Source organism: Medicago sativa, chromosome 2, assembly GCF_051527215.1.
Source record: "Medicago sativa cultivar Bolivia chromosome 2, Bolivia_mono, whole genome shotgun sequence".
In the NCBI taxonomy this organism is placed as follows: domain Eukaryota; kingdom Viridiplantae; phylum Streptophyta; class Magnoliopsida; order Fabales; family Fabaceae; genus Medicago; species Medicago sativa.
Window position 1 is genome coordinate 24,575,874 of NC_140750.1, and position 20,647 is coordinate 24,596,520.

Sequence of the window (20,647 nt, forward strand, 5' to 3'; positions counted from 1 at the left end):
TAACACAAAAAAAAGTCTTTTTGCATATGCATTAACACATTTCATGCATCATATGCATTCATTGGTCACAAAAGACTTCTCTCGTGCTCATTGCCTCCTGGTTTTGTCCGCCGCAGTCTGAAAAGTGGCTCGTGCTCGCAAAGTTTACCAACCAGATAGAGTTCATCAAACAAGATTTTACAAGAGAAGAATCATGGCTAACTTTGAAGAAGAAAATGCTCAGCTCCGTGCCGAATTGGCTGCTATGAAAGAAGACTTGGCTAAGGCTCATGACGCTATGTCAACTATGATGGCTGCACAAGAACAACCAGCCACATTTGTTCCAGTTTCTACTGAAGGGATTCCCTCTATCCCACTATCTACTGTGGTGTCTGATGCTCGGTTTGTTATGCCCAATGGGCGTCCTTATGGGCTCTCAGCTTTCTACTCTCCTAATACTGCTGCTGGTATCTCTGGTTTTGCTGGTCAAGGACAGATTCCCGTATCCACCTCTATGCCTCAAGTGACTGCTGTTGTTACCGATCCTATTGTCCACACTGTGTAATAGGTAATTGATGTTGATACTCCGCGTGGACAAGACCCTGTAATGGAGGCTATGAAACAACAGTTAAGAGAGTTGGCTGGAGAACTCCGTGAGGTCAAAGCTAGTCGTGGGAACAATGTCTCTGCTAAGGCTCGTGATCTATGCTTGGTATCCCGATTTGAGGTTCCTAAGAAGTTCAAAGTGCCAGATTTTGACAAATACAACGGGTCTTCTTGTCCCCATAGCCATGTCATTCGGTACGTTCGAAAGATGGCCAACTACGCAGATAATGATGCACTGATGATACACTGCTTCCAGGATAGCTTGATGGAAGATGCGGCAAATTGGTACACTGGTTTGAGCAAAGACAATATTCATACTTTTGAGGAACTTGCTGCTGCTTTTGAAAGTCATTATGAGTTCAATACCCGCTTGAAGCAAAATAGGGACTCTCTTAAGTCCTTGTCTCAGAAGTCAGATGAAACCTTCTGTGAATATGCTCAGAGGTGGAGAGGGGCAGCTGCCCGTGTTTCTCCTCGGCTTGATGAGGAAGAATTAACACAGACATTCTTGAAAACTCTGAAGAAGGAATATAAGGAAAGAATGATAGTCTCTGCTCCAAACAACTTCTCTGACATGGTTACCATAGGAACTCGTCTAGAAGAGGCTGTCAGAGAGGGTATCATTGTTCTTGAAAAGGGTGGATCTTCAGCCAGTGCACCAAAGAAGTATGGTAATGGCCACCATAAGAGGAAAGAGTCCGAAGTAGGGATGGTATCTGGCAATCAGTCTACACCTGCTAATGCTACTCAATTACCTTTACCCTACCAATACATGCAGTACTCTCAGCATCCCTTCTTCCCGCCATTCTATCAGCAATATCCTCTGCCACCGGGTCAACCACCAGTGCCCGTTAATGCCATTGCTCAACAAGTACAACACCAGCCTCCTGCTCAACAGCCACAGCAGCAACAATAGGGTCCTCGGCCCAAGACTTATTTTCCACCAATACCAATGCGGTATGCTGAGCTGCTCCCAACTTTACTTGCTAAGGGACATTGTGTCACGAGGCCAGGCAAGCCTCCGCCTAATCCTTTGCCTCCTAGGTTCTAACAAGATCTTACATGTGAATTCCATCAGGGCGCTCAAGGCCTTGATGTTGAAGGTTGCTATGCTCTAAAGTACATTGTAAAAGACCTGATGGACAGAGGACGGTTGACTTTTGAAAATAGTGTTCCTCATGATCTTGACAACCCACTTCCAAATCATGCCGCAGTTAACATGATCGAGGCTTTTGAAAGAGCTCCTGTTCCTAGGGAAGCTCCCATGTTGGATGTCCGTAATGTTGCTACTCCCTTGGTACCGCTACATGTCAAACTTTGCCAAGCTTCTTTGTTCAATCACGACCATGCTGCTTGTTCAGAATGTCTTCAAAATCCTATGGGTTGTTGTGTGGTGCAAGATGATATACAGAGCTTGATGGATGACAAGCACTTGATTGCCAGTGATGTTTGTGTGATTTTGCCAGTGTTTCATGATTCCCCTGCTGGAGGTGCATCCTAGACAAGGAATGTTGAGCCCTTAGTGATCAGGTTACCTGGTCCAGTATCTTATGCCTCTACCAAGGCAATCCCTTACAAGTATGATGCAACTATGATTGAGAATGGGGTGGAAGTGCCTCTGGTATCCCCAGCTACGGTTGATAATGTTGCAGGAGAAATTACAGCTCTGAGAAGCGGAAAAGTCCGTCCACCCTTGTTCCAAAAGAAGGTGGTTACACCTGTTGCTACAATAACTCCACCGGTGGCTCCTCCTATTGACAAGAATACCGGCCCATCAGGCCAATCTATTGAAGAGTCTAATCTGGACGAAATTCTGAGGCTTATTAAAAAGAGCGATTATAAAATTGTTGACCAGCTGCTGCAAACTCCGTCAAAGATATCCATCTTGTCTCTGCTCTTGAGCTCAGAAGCTCACAGGAAAGTGTTGATGAAGGTACTGGAACAGGCCTATGTTGATCATGAGGTCTCTGTGGATCAGTTTGATGGAATAGTGGGTAACATTACTGCTTGCAATAACTTGGGGTTTGGTGATGATGAACTCCCCGAAGCAGGGAAACACCACAACTTGGCTCTGCATATCTCAGTACACTGCAAGTCTGACATGATATCCAATGTGTTGGTGGACACTGGATCGTCTTTAAATGTAATGCCCGAGTCTACACTAAGACAGTTGAGTCATCATGGAATTTCTCTGAGGGGAAGCAGCTATTTGGTTAAGGCTTTCGACGGATCTCGCAAAGATGTGCTTGGGGAAGTAGACTTGCCAATTACCATTTGTCCCGAGACATTTCAGATCACTTTTCAGGTCATGGACATCAATGCTTCTTACAGTTGTCTCCTCGGAAGACCGTGGATTCACGATGCTGGGGCAGTAACTTCTACTTTGCATCAGAAACTCAAGTTTGTGAGGAATGGTAAGATTGTCACTGTACATGGTGAAGAAGCGTATCTGGTTAGCCAAGTGTCATCTTTCTCTTGTGTTGAAGCAGGGTTCGCTGAAGGGACGTCATTTCAAGGCTTGACTGTTGAAGGTACAGAACCCCGAAGAGCTAGTGATAGTATGGCTTCACTGAAAGACGCCCAGAAAGCTGTTCAAGAAGGGCAAGCTGCCGGCTGGGGCAAAGTGATACAGATCTTGGAAAACAAGCGTAAAGAGGGCCTTGGGTTCTCCCCGACCTCAGGCATTTCAACAGGAACTTTCTACAGTGCTGGGTTTATCAATGCTATTGCTAAAAATGCTGCTGAAAGTAGTTATGTGCCTACATTTGTTGTACCAGGAGGCACTGTGAGAAATTGGGAGGCCATTGATGTTCCGTTAGTCATGCATGCTTCCATGTAATGTGTCTTGTTGCTCATGTTTTTCTCTGTTTTCAAAATAACAATCCTTTCGCTCTGCCCAAGGCGAAAGTGATATCATTGTAAGGGCATGTTTGTTTCGGCATTGCCGTTATCAATAAAAGTTGTCGTCTTTCTTACGACTCTTTGTTTTTTTTTACTTTTTAGTGCCTTTTTCTTGGAAATAATGGTAATGCCAGAAAAAACCAAAACATTTGTTATTTTCTTATTAATTTCAAAAATCTGCATGGAAAACGTTTTTCTAAAATCATCCCAATCATATTATGCAGATTGAACCACAATAAACCCGTTGAACACAGTGACCCTATGGTTCCTCCAAATTTTGAATTCCCTGTATATGAAGCTGAAGATGAGGAAGATAATGAAGAGATACCGTATGAGATCACTCGACTACTTGAACAAGAAAGAAGAGCCATTCAGCCTCACCAGGAAGAGATTGAGCTTATCAACTTGGGTACTGAAGAAAACAAGCGAGAGATCAAGATTGGTGCTGCACTCGAGCCAGAAGTGAAAAAGAAGATTACTCAGCTTCTCCGTGATTATCCAGATGTCTTTGCGTGGTCCTATGAAGATATGCCGGGTCTAGATCCCAAGATTGTGGAACATCGGATACCGGCAAGACCTGAATGTCCTCTTGTCAAACAGAAATTGAGAAGGTCTCATCCAGACATGGCTCTTAAGATCAAGGCTGAGGTGCAGAAGCAGATTGATGCGGGTTTCCTCATGACAGCTGAATATCCTGAGTGGATTGCCAACATCGTACCAGTACCAAAGAAAGATGGGAAAGTTCGAATGTGTGTTGATTACAAAGATTTGAATAAAGTCAGTCCAAAAGATAACTTCCCATTGCCTCATATTGATGTGCTTGTTGACAGTACTGCTCAATCCAAAGTGTTCTCCTTTATGGACGGTTTCTCTGGTTATAATCAGATACGAATGTCACCTGAAGATAGAGAAAAGATGTCCTTCATTACCCCATGGGGAACGTTCTGTTATAAAGTGATGCTGTTTGGCTTGATAAATGCTGGTGCTACCTATCAAAGGGGTATGACCACTCTGTTCCATGATATGATTCACAAAGAGATTGAAGTATATGTTGATGACATGATTGTGAAGTCAAGTGATGAAGAGCAGCATGTTGTGTATTTGAAAAAGATGTTTGAAAGATTGAGAAAGTACAAGCTGCGGTTGAATCCTAACAAGTGCACATTTGGTGTAAGATCTGGAAAGTTGCTAGGCTTCATTGTCAGTCAAAGAGGCATTGAAGTTGATCCTGATAAAGTCCGAGCCATCAGAGAGATGCCAGCCCCTCAAACTGAGAAGCCAGAGGTTTCCTCGGACGTCTGAATTACATTTCAAGATTTATATCTCACATGACTACTACATGTGGCCCAATTTTCAAGTTGCTCAGAAAGAATGAGCCTGTTGTATGGAATGATGAGTGTCAAGAAGCTTTTGATAGCATTAAAGAATACCTGTTGGAACCACCTATCCTTGTCCCGCCAGTGGAAGGAAGGCCTTTGATTATGTATCTGTCAGTGTTAGAGGATTCAGTGGGTTGTGTTCTCGGTCAACAAGATAAGACTGGTAAGAAAGAACATGCTATCTACTATCTGAGCAAGAAATTCACCGACTGTGAGACTCGGTATACAATGCTTGAAAAGACTTGTTGTGCTTTAGCTTGGGCTGCCAAACGCCTGCGCCATTATATGGTGAATCATACAACTTGGTTGATATCCCGAATGGACCCAATCAAGTACATCTTTGAGAAGCCTGCTGTTACTGGGAAGATTGCACGTTGGCAAATGTTATTGTCTGAATATGACATTGTGTACAAAGCTCAGAAAGCAATCAAAGGAAGTGTCCTTGCTGAGCACTTTGCTTATCAACCTCTTGATGATTACCAGCCAATTAAGTTTGATTTCCCTGATGAAGAGATTATGTATTTGAAAGCGAAAGACTGTGAAGAACCACTGATCAATGAAGGACCAGATCCCAACAGCAAATGGGATTGGTGTTTGATGGTGCTGTTAATGCTTATGGTAAAGGAATTGGGACTATCATTGTAACTCCGCATGGGCACCATATTCCTTTCACTGCTCGAATAACCTTTGAATGCACGAACAACATAGCCGAATATGAAGCATGCATATTGGGCGTTGAAGAAGCCATTGATCTGAGAATTAAGCACCTTGACATCTATGGAGATTCTGCACTTGTTATTAATCAGATAAAGGATGAATGGGAGACTCATCACGAGAAGCTGATCCAATACCGTGACTATGCAAGACGTCTGTTGACATACTTTACAAAGGTCGAGCTGCACCATATCCCTCGGGATGAAAACCAGATGGCTGACGCTCTCGCTACTCTGTCTTCCATGTTTCGTGTGAATCACTGGAATGATGTACCCGTAATTAAAGTGCAGCGTCTTGATAGACCCGCTCATGTGTTTACTATTGAAAATATACCAGATCGGGCTGATGAAGATGTGAATGATAAAAAGCCTTGGTATTACAACATCAAACAATTCTTGCAGAATCATGAATATCCACTTGGTGCTTCCAACAGGGATAAAAAGACTTTGAGACGATGGGCTAGCAAATTTCTTCTGGACGGAGAAATCCTATACAAGAGGAACTATGACATGGTCTTGTTGAGATGTGTTGACAAACAAGAAGCTGAGAAATTGACGCATGATGTACATGATGGTACTTTTGGGACCCATGCTTCGGGTCACACCATGTCAAGAAAACTGTTAAGAGCCGGCTATTACTGGATAACTATGGAGCGTGACTGTCACAAACTTGCTAAGAGATGCCACAAATGTCAAATTTATGCTGATAAGATTCATGTGCCTCCACATGCTCTCAATGTTATATCCTCCCCATGGCCTTTCTCTATGTGGGGCATTGACATGATCGGAAGAATTGAACCAAAGGCTTCCAACGGACACCGTTTCATTCTAGTGGCAATTGACTATTTCACCAAGTGGGTTGAAGCTGCTTCCTATGCCAATGTGACCAAGCAAGTGGTGGTAAAGTTTATCAAGAATAACATCATCTGTCGATATGGTGTTCCTAACAAGATCATCACCGACAATGGTTCCAATTTGAACAACAGCATGATGCAAGCTTTATGTGAAGAATTCAAAATTGAACATCACAACTCCTCTCCTTATAGACCTCAGATGAATGGTGCAGTTGAGGCCGCTAACAAGAATATCAAGAAGATTGTTCAGAAGATGGTCACTACTTACAAAGACTGGCATGAGATGCTACCTTTTGCCATGTATGGTTACCGTACTACGGTACGTAGTTCAACCGGGGCAACTCCTTTCTCTCTGGTATATGGTATGGAAGCAGTTCTCCCTCTGGAAGTGGAGATTCCATCTCTTCGAGTGATCATGGAAGCAAAATTAACTGAGGCTGAATGGTGTCAAAGTCGGTACGATCAATTGAATCTGATTGAAGAGAAACGTATGGATGCTATGGCTCATGGACAGTTGTATCAAGTGCGAATGAAGAATGCTTTTGACAAGAAAGTCCGACCTCGAGAATTCAAGGAAGGCGAACTTGTATTGAAAAGGAGGATAAGCCAACAACCCGACCCAAGGGGCAAGTGGACACCTAACTGTGAAGGTCCTTATGTTGTCAAAAAGGCCTTCTCTGGTGGTGCTTTGATCCTTACACACATGGATGGTGTTGAACTCCCAAATCCTGTTAATGCCGATATAGTCAAGAAATACTTTGTCTAAAAAGAAAAGAACAGCGTGGTAGGTTGAAAACCCGAAAGGGCGGCCTAGGCAAAAATGCGCTTCCCGGTGGATCGAAAACCCGAAAGGGCGATCCAGGCAAAAGTTAGGGACAAAAAATGTATATGAAAAAGCTCGCTGAGATTGTACGCAACTCAGGCAAGAATGAGCGCCTCGATGAGCCGAAAACCCGAAAGGGCGGTTCTTGCAAAAATGAGGTTGATAATAAAAGACAAGTAACTATATTTGGGGCATCTGCAACTGTCAATGATCGTCTTCATCCGAAGCATCTGTACTTGTGAATTCAAAATTTCTATGAAATGTAGCGGTCATCGTGTTCAATGTATCACCAACCAATAAAATTACCATTTTCCAAGCCTTGTAAATCCGTGGGGTTATGCCTTTGGCTGACTGTCACTCTATTTTTCTTTCTATTTTCAATTCTATATACAAAATATTTTCTTTCTATTTGATGATGTCAATGTCTAAAACAAACATTTTTGAAAGTTGAAAAACCTTTTCCTGTCTATTTTGAAAGCAAACCCGAGCAATAGGGTACATTTCAATGAAACATGCATGAATAAATGAGTGTTAATGTCTATTTCAATACATGTTACAAGCAGGTTACTCCCTAGGATGATCTGTGGTCAATGGCAAGAATGAAAAAAAACAGAATGAAAAATTGGAAAAATGCAAATAAAAGCTCGCTAAGTTGAAAACCCGAAAGGGCGGCTTAGGCAAAAATGAGCACCCCGCTGATTGACAACCTATGAAGGCAATTCAGGCAAAAATGGGGCAATGAAAAGAATTTTACTCCCCGGTGAATCGAAAACCCGAAGGGGCGGTTCAGGCAAAATGGGATTGAAAAATGAAAGAATGAAAGAATGAAATAATATGAAAAGCATTGACCACAGATGCGAACATCCAATGTTTGCCCAGCACTGACACGCCTAACAACGGCGACCTGTATCCAAGAATCTTCCAGGGGTCCCTCCTCTACAAGTTTATATTGCCCTCAGCCATGGTTTTGATACGTCTTTCAACAACGGTCTCTCCAAAGAGGATTTCTATGTGAATATGTCGCAGCACGAGCCACTACGTGCCCAATCTTCCAATTTTTTGTCTATCTCTGTGAAACATTCTCGTCAAATTACAAACCAATCATGCATTTCAAGCATTCATACATGCATAATCACGCATTTTAAGTGCTCATACGTTCAATAATCTTGTTATACCATACATACATATTGCATTTCCAATTTCAACTTTCAATCCAACTCAGTTTCCACTTTCAATTCAGTTCAATCTCCACTGTCAATTTAACTCAACATTCAATTTCCTACTCAACTTAATCTTCACTTTCAAAACTCAACTCAAATTCCAATTTCAATCCAATCACAATTTCAATTTCAACTGTCAAATTCAATTCAATTTCAATTTCAATGTCAATTTAACTCAATTCAATTCCAATCTCCAATTCAATTCAATTTCAACTCTCAATTCAATGCCTACGTCTATGTCTCTGATCAATCCCAATTTTCAATCTCTCTTTTAATCTCAAACTTTCAATTCAATGTCTTTGTCAAATATTAGTCCACTCTCAATTTGCTCTTGGGCCAACAATAATGGTCAGTCTATCTTCAAGTCAAGTCAATGTCAACTTACTCTCAATTTGTATCTTTCCCAAATCAAATTTCCAATTTGTATCTTGTTACTGGTCAAGTGACTAGTTCAATCCGAAGAACAACTTGTACCTGCTTATATACCTATACTTCCGGACAAACAACAAGTTCGATCCAAGAACAGTTTGTACCCAGCTTATGCTTTGTTATCAGTCAAACGACAAGTTCGATCCAAAGAACAGTTTGCACCTACCCACATGATGTGGTGATGATCCAGCGGCGAGTTCGATCCAAAGAACAGTTTGTATCTACCCTTTTGTCTATATCTCCAGCCAAACAGCCAGTTCGATCCAAAGAACAGTTTGTACCTGTCTATCTGTTTGTATCTTCAATCGAGTGACAAGTTCGATCCAAAGAACAGCTTGTATCTGCCTATATGTCTATGTTTCCGGTCAAGTGCCAAGTTCGATCCCAAGAGCAGCTTGTACTTATTTCTTGTTTTGTATTCCTTGGTCAAGTGGCTAGTTCGATCCAAAGAACAACTTGTACCCTGTTTTCTATCCCCTGGTTTGTCTACCCTGTCAATGTCCACCTGGATCCCCAGTGACATGACATGCTCCATAGACTCCAGTTGTTTGTCTTGCATTCATAATCAAAATGTGGCATGGCATTCATATTTTTGAAAATCTGAAAACGTATTTTTATGTCCAAAAACTGTGCAAATGTTAATATTTAAGTATCTTCGTCCCGTCAAAGCAAAGACTCCGTCTCTTGACTCTCCGGACAAAGAAACTTAAATAGGGGCAGCCGTTATACCCTAATTTTGGACCTAAAAATACTAGCTCCATTCTTCTTTTCTTGCATCCCATGTCATTTGAACTGTCTCTGATCAATTACATCTTTCTCTGCATTTTATTTCAATATTACTTGCAAAATTCATGAAAAAGGGTATTTTAGTCATTTCCTGTACCCAAACTCATTTTAGTCCTTGAAAATTGTTTGAGTCTTTTCAAATAGTTTGAATAAGTCCTTAGTTCAATTCTATGTCAAAATCAATTTCAAAGATTGCGTTTGAAGTCATTTTGAGTCAGTTTAGCCCTTAGGGGCATTTTAGTCTTTTCATGTGTTAAAATTCTGTTTAAATTCTAAAATTTGTCTCTGAGTCTTTTAATTTGCTTGTATAAATCTCTTGCTTCAATTCCCTGTTAAAAATCCATTTTAAAATTGCATCTGAGTCATTTTGAGTCGTTTTAGTCCCTAGGGGCATTTTGGTCATTTCACACGAAATTTTGACAGAGAGAGGTTACTTTAAAGTACCTCATTTAAGTAGTTGGTTCATTTTAGTCCGTTTTGTCATTTTTAATCGTCTCACTTTACGTTATTTTCAATTTACGTTTTTTAAACCAATTTTAGTTAATTTTTTTTAAGTCCTCAAAATCTTCAAATTTACATTTTAGTCCTTAAGTCAAACTTTTTGTTTTTTTTAGTTTTTTTTAAGTCAATTGCAGAATAGTCCATATTTTGTCCAATTTTATTTTTAGTTTTTTTATTTTGCAGGTTGGTCCTTTTAAACTTCCAGAATTGCAGAAAGGTCCTTGAGCCAAGTTCAGTCCAAAACAAGTCCAAGATTACGTGGCAGTCCCACATTGGTCCAGAACATCACACATGGCCTATAAATAGAGGCCAACTCATCAATGCACAAAAAAGATACCATTCACTCAGTGACACATCATCACAGAAAGTCTAACAAACTTTCTCTCACTCCTCTTTCCACCGTTTGATTTAGGTTTAGTAGGATCTGGATCAATCCAACGCCCCTGATGCGTTTGGATGATCCAGGATCCATTCACCCTTGGGCCTGGGCCTATTTTCTGCGCAGATCAGGTTTCCTTGCATTTTTCTTGCTAACTACACCACTGTTTAATGCTGTTTACACCACTGCTTTTACTAAAAATCTTTTAAAAATTACTAAAAATTTTCTATGAGTTCTTGACCACTTTCTTGATGTTTTTGTGATGATGTTATGTGTTGAAACTGGATTAAAAAATATGTAGTATTTTCTCTTTAATTCTTTACTATATTTGTTAAAATTTGTGAAGTTTCCTATGTTTTTGTGTCTAAAAATTCTTAAAACTTCTTAAAAATTTCACACACATGTCTTGATAATTTTGTGGTATTCTTGTGATGATTTTCGCATATTAAAAAAATTGATAAAAGATAATGTGATAATTTTCTTGTTATTTTGTGATATTTGGTATTAAATTTTTTTTGACAATTGCTTGATTTTAATTCCATTTTTTTTGATGAAAATTTGTGACCTATACCATATGATTTTGTGAAGTTTTAGCTACTGTTTGTATGTGTTTTTTGTTGCATGTGTGTGAATTAGGTTTGATTGCTTGGTTTGCAAGTTATGTTTGTGAATAAATGGTGCCAATATGCCTAGATACATCATAATTCTTGACTTGAATGTGTCCTCATAATTCTTGACTTGAATGTGTCCTCATAATTCTCACCTTATGTGTCCTCATAAAGCCTTTGAAACCTTGTCATGATGTGAGGATTATAGGTCATATACTTGTCTTGATATTATGGTAAATGTTAGGTGATTTTAGTTACTTTTAGGTTAAAAATTTCATTAACTTTTGCCAAGTTTTTTAGCATTTCTTTTGCTTATAATTTTCAATTCCTATTATTCCTTATGCCACTAACTATTTCATTTCATGTTTCATTCATTCATAAGCATTCCATACTTCATCTCCTCCTTCATCTTATTTCTTGCACTTTAAGTTTTACCAAAAATTAGAATGTAAAACTTAGGAATTTTGTAATGTTTTTTTTTCCTATGCTTTTAAATTCTTGCAAGACCATAGCATGTATCTAGGCCAATGATGTAAAGGACAATGGACTCTAATAATGTACACCGACACAAGCACCGACACATGCACATACATCACATAGATATTTTTAGATGTATGGCTAGGATATGAATGTTTAGATGAATGCTTAGGATTTACACTTAGAAAAATCATTTTCCAAAAAAATATGAACAATATCACCCAAACCATTTTCTTAATAAACCTTGGGGTCCAAAACCCCATTGATTTCCTCTTTTATTTTCTTAATCAAAACTTCAATGAATTTTAATCATACTTTGACTTTCTTTTCCAAAATCACTAATCAAACCCCACCTTTTTCTTAACTCTCATGCCTTTAAGGCCTCTCAATCTCCATTCTTCAAAATTCCAATTTTCAAACTTAAAATCAACCAACAAAAACAAAAACATTTTTTGAAGAGAACTACGGTGGATTTGATCCCTTAAACGGGTACGTAGGCAAGGAATCAAAATTCCTTCAATTCAAATAAAATAAAAATCCAAATTCATTCTTCTCCCTCCAATTCTTCACTGAGAGACTCTTAGGTTTAAATATCACTTTCAAATAGCACTTAAAAATAAAGCGCGCGCGTAGAAAGTAAAGACGGTTCCTATAGGATACTATAGTCGTTATGGGTGCCTAACACCTTCCCGTAGCGAAAACAACTCCCGGACCTTGATTCTCAAGGGTTTTGCTTACTTTTTTCCCTTCCCAAGAAAAAATGAGATATCACCGGTTTAAAAGGTTCAAACGTAATCAATGTTTGACACCCGAAAACCAAGATAAAACACTTATAATTATGTATAAATACTAATGCACAATATTGAGTGAGGTATCTCGCACTTTTCTCATATATTTACCTCACTCTCCTTGAACACTCGTTGATTTGAGCGCCAGATCATGTGTAGGTACACAACCCCCTATGACGTAGAAGAACTTATAGTGGACAATGGTGAATGTTAGAATAAAAAGGGTTCATACAATTTCTCATGGGTTTTGATGATAACAAAGTATTGAAGAAAAATTCGTATACTAACATACGCTCAAGTGTGCTGGATCTACTTATCATGAAGAAGGAACATATGAAGAGCATCATAAAGGGATTGGGAAGCTTATAAGACTATGGTGGAAGATCTACTGGACGGTCAACTAAAAGCCAACGTCCTTAGAAGAAGGATGCCTCACAGAAGCTGGGGAGTGATTTCCACAGATTCTGTGAAGGACACACTACACCATTTTATGTCTCTGGCAACACTTTTTTAGGGGACCTGTAAAAATTGTCCCCTAAAAGTGGCTAAGGCAACGATTTTTGACTGTCGCCAGAAATAAATTTGCAATCCCTGAAAAACGTCCTCTTAATTACTTCTGGGGACATTTTTGGAGCGTCACTCTATTATTTCTTTGGTAACCATCATTAATTGTCCCCTTAAATATTTTTGGGGACGTTTTTGGATTGTTACTCTATTATTTCAATTTTTCATAAAAATTTAAACAATATCAAATTTTTGGAGGCAATCTTCCATCCAAACTTATTGAACAAAAAACAAATTTTCCCTCTGATCATTATTAAAAAGAAAATAATAAAAAGAAAATATAGCTAACACATCACGTCAAAACAAAAACATAGCTTTTTCTTTTGACAAAAAAAAAATAGCTAACACATAGTAATATTAATATATATCTTTATTGGGCAAATAGTCAGTTTAGTCCCTGACTATGCACCTCGCTCTCTCATAGGTCACTGACTCATGATTAAATACAAAGAAGTCCTTGACTCTATACTTCCGTTATCACTTTAGACCCTGACGTTAAATAATTATGTTAAGTGATGATGTGACATATGTTTTACGATGACACGACATATAAGGTGTCATAGAGACTAAAATGAAAGAAGAAAATGGTCACTTTGGTCCCTGAATAAAAAATCAATATCCCTAAATTGAATCTCAAATTCCTAAATCCTTAAATCTCTAAATGTCATCCCTAAATCCCTTAAATTGAAAATCTCAAATCCCTAATTTATTATCTTATTTGACAATATTTATTTAACATTTTTTGTCAAAATATAGCGTTCTTTTTTTTAAATTAAAAAATAGAGATTAATAATATCAACATTATTCTTTTTTTACACAGTTGGTTGTTTAATACTGTGGACAAAGTTTTACCGTTAAGCAAAAAAATACATAAAACTTTCAATACAATTTATAGAACATACAATATTCAATATTGTTGGAACAAAATGTGTTTAACAATGAACCTTAAAGAGTTTTGATGATAACAAGGTATTAAAAATTGTAAATTGGACTAGCTAATATTTGTTCAAGTGTACAGGACCATAATTATAAAGTTACATCATCATTGGTTCTGAATGAGCAAATAAAGAGCAAAGGAAACAACAAAAATTTGAAGCTTGGACGCTCCTGAAGGCAACTTGTCACTACTAAAAAAAGCTGAAATACCGACGGAATTTAGAGACGGAATTATTTTTGTCTCTAATGGACACGGAACTGGAGACGGAAAAAATCATTTAGAGACGGAAATTATAATTAACGTTCTCCACTACTCAAAATATTTCCGTCTCTAAATCCGTCTCGACATAGCTAGATTTATGATTTGTGCTATAAAAGGTAATTCAGAGACGGAAATTAGAGACGATTTATTTCCGTATCTAAGGTATTCCGTCTCTGTGCCCGTCTCTAAATGGTCAAGTAGTTATTGAAATAGTCAAACTTCTGGTAGAGACGAAAAGTTTCCGTCTCTGACTATTTTCGTCTCTGAATTCCGTCTCTGAAATTGAAAGTTTTAATTTTTCCGCCAAATTATTTCATTGCCCGCCCACTTTTCATAAAGGAGTCCGCGCCCAGAATTTAATTGGATTCAATATTTTTCTTTTGATATCTAAATCTAATTTATTTTAATTGGATTCAATATCTTGTTGTATGTTTGGATGGTTGTGCCTTTAATTTAATCCAAACATGCAACAAGATTTAATCCACCGCTTCTTCTTCTTCTTTAGTGTTTAGTGTGGTCATAGGATCTCAACAAATACTTTTAGCATGTTTTAGTTCTAAATAATTTAATCATTTTGATCCAAAAATATTTTGTTTGATTTTATTTTGAAATGGATATCAACTATTAATTGAGAGTACCCACCTAATGAAGCAACTATTTTTTTATTTTTTTTAAAAGGAATAATGAAGCAACTATTTTATTTTGTTGTTATTATTATTATTATTATTATTATTATTATTATTATTATTATTATTATTATTATTATTATTATTATTATTAGAAGTAAAAGGAGGACCATTCATTCATCTTTCCTTTCTCTCTTCCTGAAACAACACCACAACAACACAGAAGTAGAAACACGTACGCTTCTTCTTCTCTTCCCAACCACCACCACCAAAAACTTCCAGCCACCATTACTCCACCGTCCGACGTCCTGTGACCACACTACCACCACCATTGAACTCCTCTTTCATTCCTCTTCAAAACCCACTTTATTATTTCTTTATCGGTGAAATTTCAAAAATCTCAATCACCACCTTCTCTCTCGATTTCCGGCCACCGTGAGTCACCTTTGACAAAACTAAACCGACCATCTTTTTCCCCATGATGACCTCTACCAAACCCCTCAATTTATTTCATGATCGGAGAACTTTCGCCGGCGACCACCGCGCCGGAAACCGCTGCAACCGCGTCGGAAATTGTGTCCGCGGCGCTGGAAAATGAAATCTTTGACCATTTCATTTCATTTCCTTCCTCTTGGTGAGTTCTATCTTCTACTTCTTCTCAAAGTTATATTTTTGGAATTTTTACATATATTTTCGGATTTTTGAAGAAAGCCACAAATTCAGCATGTTGTTTTTGTTAAATTGATGATTTTACGCTTCCTAGTAAGGCTTCAATGGATATATGAGACTTAGTTGTTGTTTGAGCTTTATTTTATCCTATTATATGCTTAAAAATCATAGTTTATGTTGATGTAAGGTTGGAACTAAACTATTTTGAAAATAAGTATTGAATCGGTGTGAAGAAATGTTGATTAAGTTTATGTTCGACAATAATGTGTGAAATTTGGATTGGAAGTAGAGAGCTTGTTTAGGCATGTTATTTTGTTATGAAAAGGATGAGTATTGACTTAATTAGAGCCTTGGTATAAACTGGTTTATAATGAGAGCTAGAAATTAAGTTTGTATTTGTATGCTTGTTGAAGTTATGAGTTTTGAGATCTATTTTATTAAGTGGTGGATATTGTAATACCCCGCATATAAAAATTCAGTATCAGTTATTCTATCCTTGGAAATTTTAAGAGAAGGACAAAATGGTAATTGTGCATAGGACTTTACAGGACCAAATTATATTATTTCAATGAACTACGAGAAATGAAATTTGCCGCTTAAAACTATTACGGCATTTTTATCAAATATTTTGGTTTGAGGAAGAGTGTAGAAAAAAAAGGGGCAAAAATGTCCTTTCCACTTATGGATATTTTTATATGAGACAAAAGGGGCAAATCTCATTTCTTCTTTCATTTTTCTTCTCCCCTTTCTCTCACATACAGAGAACCAATTCTCTGTTCCCTCTCCATCTCTCACGTTACTCTCCCTACTTCACTCAATCCATCAATTCCAAGCCTTGATTTAACATACAATTATTCCATTGTAAACCTTGATACAATCTAACTCTATTGCAAGCAAAAATTCTTCCCTTTTCTTTCCCTTTGGGCCGAACCCTAGCCTTCCTCCCACAACATCAATTTCTTTCACCATGAATGTCTTAGCTTGCAGATGACTATCGATGGCCTTCAGGTATGTTTAGATGTTATGCACATTTGGGTTTGTTATACAGATGTGGGGATTGAAAGAAGAATTAGAAACTTAACTTTGGGTAAAGGATTTGAAGGCCGTATGTGAGTAAGTTGTTATGTATGTTCTTGTGATGGTTATATCAGGAATTATATGCTTGAGGGGCTGTATGAGTGGATTAATAACTGTTTTTACATGTGTGGATAAGTGGGGTAGACCTGGGAATGATGTTGAAACTTGTAGAAGCTATAAGTTGTTTTAAGAGTTGGATGTTTAAGTTAATGTTGTCTATTATTGGTGCTGGGTTTGTGTGATAGGGTGAAGCTGTTTATGGTTGAGCTGTTGTTGTTAAGAAGTGATTATGCTTGAACTCCGTGATTTTTAAGTAAAAATTCGTATGGCATATAAGTGGATTTTTTTGTCGTAGTTGTTGCTGTGTTTCTCAGACTTGGGTAATTGTTGGATTTCTGGATTTTACATTCAATTCCCTTCAGTTTGGATATACAGTTCATATGATTCGGATTAAAAATGAACTCAGAAAACACGTTTGAACTTTGGAAATCCTGCTGAAAGTCACTTACGGGTTTTGGCATAATTTTGCGGAATAAGTTGAATTGCGAATTTAAGTTGGTGGAATCGCTCCAGAACTGAATATAAATTGCTTGATAGACTTAGTAAGAGTTTGGGTTGAAGCTTAAGTCGAAATCGGAACGTTCGTAAGTCATAAGTTGCAAATAAGCCGTTTTGGGAAAACTGTCAGGAAAGTGATTCTGTGAAATTGTAGCAAAGGCAGAAGTGATGAGATTGTGGATAAGTTGATGTTTGAGTTAAAAAGCCGAAAGCAGAAGCAATAAGCTATGGATAAGATGTTTTTGAAAAAAAAAAAGTGCTTATGGAGCATGGCATGAGCTTTGTTGATGCTTGAGCTGATTGAAGTGGCCAGAGATGTATTGGTGAGTTCCTAATAGATAGTTTTTCCCACCTTGGGGTTCTTTTGTGTGTGATTGTGAGAAGAACATTATGATTTTGATTATACGTATGTTTAGCTAAAATCCCACGTGATGCATGATATTAATTGTGTTTTTGCTTGATTTACATGCTTAAAAATAATGACTTTTGACTCTTTGGTATTGGATTAAGCATTTTTGTGATTTTCGTAGAGAAATAAGTGATTATGCCATGCTGAAAACTGAATCTGCACACATGGTAATTAATTACCAGCATTCAAAAAGCTTAGATTTTGCATGGCAAATCACTAATCTAGTTTCTTGAATTGTTAAAAAAAAAAAAAAACCCCTTCCCCAAACTTATTATCTCCAATACCATATGAGTCCTTTTAAGGGTGAATCAAGGATAGAAATATGATTAATATCTATTGCATTGCAAGAGTGTATAGATATGTTACAAATTATTAATGTTTGGGTATTACACTAACTGACATGTATGGGATTAGTATTTGATCAGAACCTAAATAAATATGTTATAAAGCATACGAAAACTTTAAGCAGAATGTATCAGATATACATGTGATTAGAGAATACATATCAGGCAGTTAGGACCGAGGCTTCTTGGCAGGGTTGACGATTCTGGGGTTAATGATTTTATTATTAATATCGTATTGAATAAAGTTTTATTTTATACCAACCCTGGATTTTTACATTAATGGTGCTGCAAAGTTTGGTTAATGATTTTTGTAAGATCCAAAAACAAGTATACTTCACACAGTATCCTGAAGGAAAAAAAGATTGGTTGGCTGTGATTAAGACCAAGGTCAAATTTTAGAAGATAGTAAGCCGGAGAAAGAAGTTCCATACCAAGATGAATCAATCACACAATCACACGTGACAATTGCAAATGACAATCTTGAAGGAAGTCTTGTTAATTTAGTTGGAGAAGTTGAGGAAGCGTACGGTCCTTTCTTGGATGAGGTTACCTTTGAATGGGATAAAGATATTGAAGTAGAAGTAGAAGACAGTGCCGAAGAAGATGATGATGATGATGAAACATATTCTGACTAGGTAATTTATTGAATTTTCTACCCTCTTATTCTTGGATGACTTATGTTATTTATATTTTAATTAAACTCAACTTGATTTTTTTACTTTGTATTGTTCACGAATGTTAGGTAGAGGTAGAGGCAGCGGAAGAGATAAAAGAATAATTACAACTCATCAACATATCACATCTTCTCAAACAAACCCAAAGGATTTCAAGGTATTTTTATGATATAAGGTGCTTAAAATTTATTATCTGGTAGCATAGGTTTCGTGCGGTTGTTTAAAGGGCGTGGCAGCACTTTTTGTTTCAGTTTTGGTTGGTTTTATTGTTTGCAGTCAGCAGTGTTGATTTAGTTGTGTTGCTAGACAGTTTTATCTCTATGAACTGTTTGACTTTGTTTAATGGTTGTTTGTTGTGTTGCGGCCAGTTTGTTGTTTTTGGCCGCCTACCTTCTATGGCAAAATATAGTTATTTACATGTAAAATATGGTCCAGTTGCAATTGTTTCTCTCTGAACCTATTTTCTTTATATGATATGAAATATGAACCTTCAATATTGTTGTTACTTAGGTTGAAAAGTTGAAATGGCAAATGGTTGAAACAATTGTTACAAATAGTGGCAGTTACATAAACAGGGAGATATAGTTATTTAGGGGATACATTATTTTCTTTATATGATATGAAACATCAAGCTTCATTGTTACTTAGGTTGAAAGTTGATTGTTCTTTTCAAAATACACAACTTCATGATTTTTTTTGTTTGTAGGCTAAATTGATGGAGCTATTATTAAAAAGAGATATAATAGTAGGTGGTCTTTGGCGTTGAAAATTGCTATTATGGAGCGCTAGGAGCAAATGTTTGGGAATTTCATGCCAATTATAAACTCTGCAATTCAACAGGAAGGAGAGGGTGATAAGGGTAACAACGAGATGGATGAACTTTAGTTTGGTTACTTTTGTTCATATATTTTTTGTTAGATCAAACATATATCATGATCATTTTACATTTTAGATAATTTTATATTGGTAAAATTACATGATGAATTGATGACATAATATCATGTGGTGATGTTTTGTTGTATGAGTGTACTTTCACGTCACTTTTGCAAATTTGATGTTTATCAAAATATAATTGTGACATTCTTGATAGTTAGATAGACATAATGAATATCTTAAACATTATTTTAGCACTAAACATTAGAAATATTGAGGCTGAATTTATTAAAAAAAAAAAAAAATCATTTTTAGAGACGGACTTTTTATCCGTCTCTGTAGAGACGGAATTTTATTTGAACAGAGACGGAATTCATTAATTTTGCGCCAGAATTTAGAGATGGAATTTTGCCTATTCGAGACGGTGATTTCCGTCTCTATTTGCGACGGAAATACCTCAAAATTTATTGAACACTTGGCGACGGAATTGAAAAATTAGAGACAGATTTATTCCGTCTCTAGCAGAGACGGAAACTATAATTCCGTCTCTAAAGACTTTAGCGACCACGAAAATAGAGACAGGCCTAGTTCCGTCCCTGATTCCGTCTCAGACTTATTTAGAGACAGATTTTTCTTGTTTTAGAGACAGATTTCGCCCGTCTCTATTCTCAATTTTTCTAGTAGTGTGTTACTGAAGAGAAAAAGCGCTCCTGAAGTTAAGTCGCTTCTGAAGTAAGGATAGTGCTCCTGAAGTTAAGACGCTTCTGAAGTAAGAATAGTGCTCCTGAAGACAAGAAGTCCAGAAGTCATATCATCAGAAGCTGCATCATCAGAAGCTGCATCATCAGAAACTGCCTCATCAGAAGCTATTTCACCAGAAGCTGAATCTCAACTGGATTTGCAAAAGATTCAAGAATTGAAGAATTATCAATGCAAAAGCTGTCTATTGAATTCGAAAACACAAACAAAGGATTAGTGGAATTTTGCAACGGTCATTTCAAAGGTGTTTGAAGGCTTGTGCTTGCAATTTGGACGAAAGCGTTGACATTGTACTTTGTACGAATTGTACAACCACGTTCTCCACTACTCTGTTTTGTGTCCACGCTACAAGACAAGAAAACAGCTCCAGAATACGGTTTCGCCTGCATATATGTTCCTTTGGATAAGGAATGGATTTCAAATTTGTTCTTCATAGGACAACAACCAAATCAG

At 37.4% G+C, this 20,647-nt stretch overlaps 1 long non-coding RNA gene across 2 annotated transcripts; it reads left to right on the plus strand.

Moving 5' to 3' along the window:
• Positions 1-15,011: 15,011 nt before the first annotated feature.
• LOC146945733 (uncharacterized) lies at positions 15,012-19,642 on the plus strand. Of its 2 annotated transcripts, XR_015026470.1 has the most exons (4): positions 15,020-17,458; positions 17,959-18,523; positions 18,631-18,719; positions 19,269-19,642. It is a non-coding gene; the product is annotated as an uncharacterized LOC146945733 (long non-coding RNA). The 2 variants fall into 2 exon arrangements; XR_015026469.1 differs by having other exon boundaries at positions 15,012-18,523.
• The last annotated feature ends 1,005 nt before the right edge of the window (positions 19,643-20,647 follow it).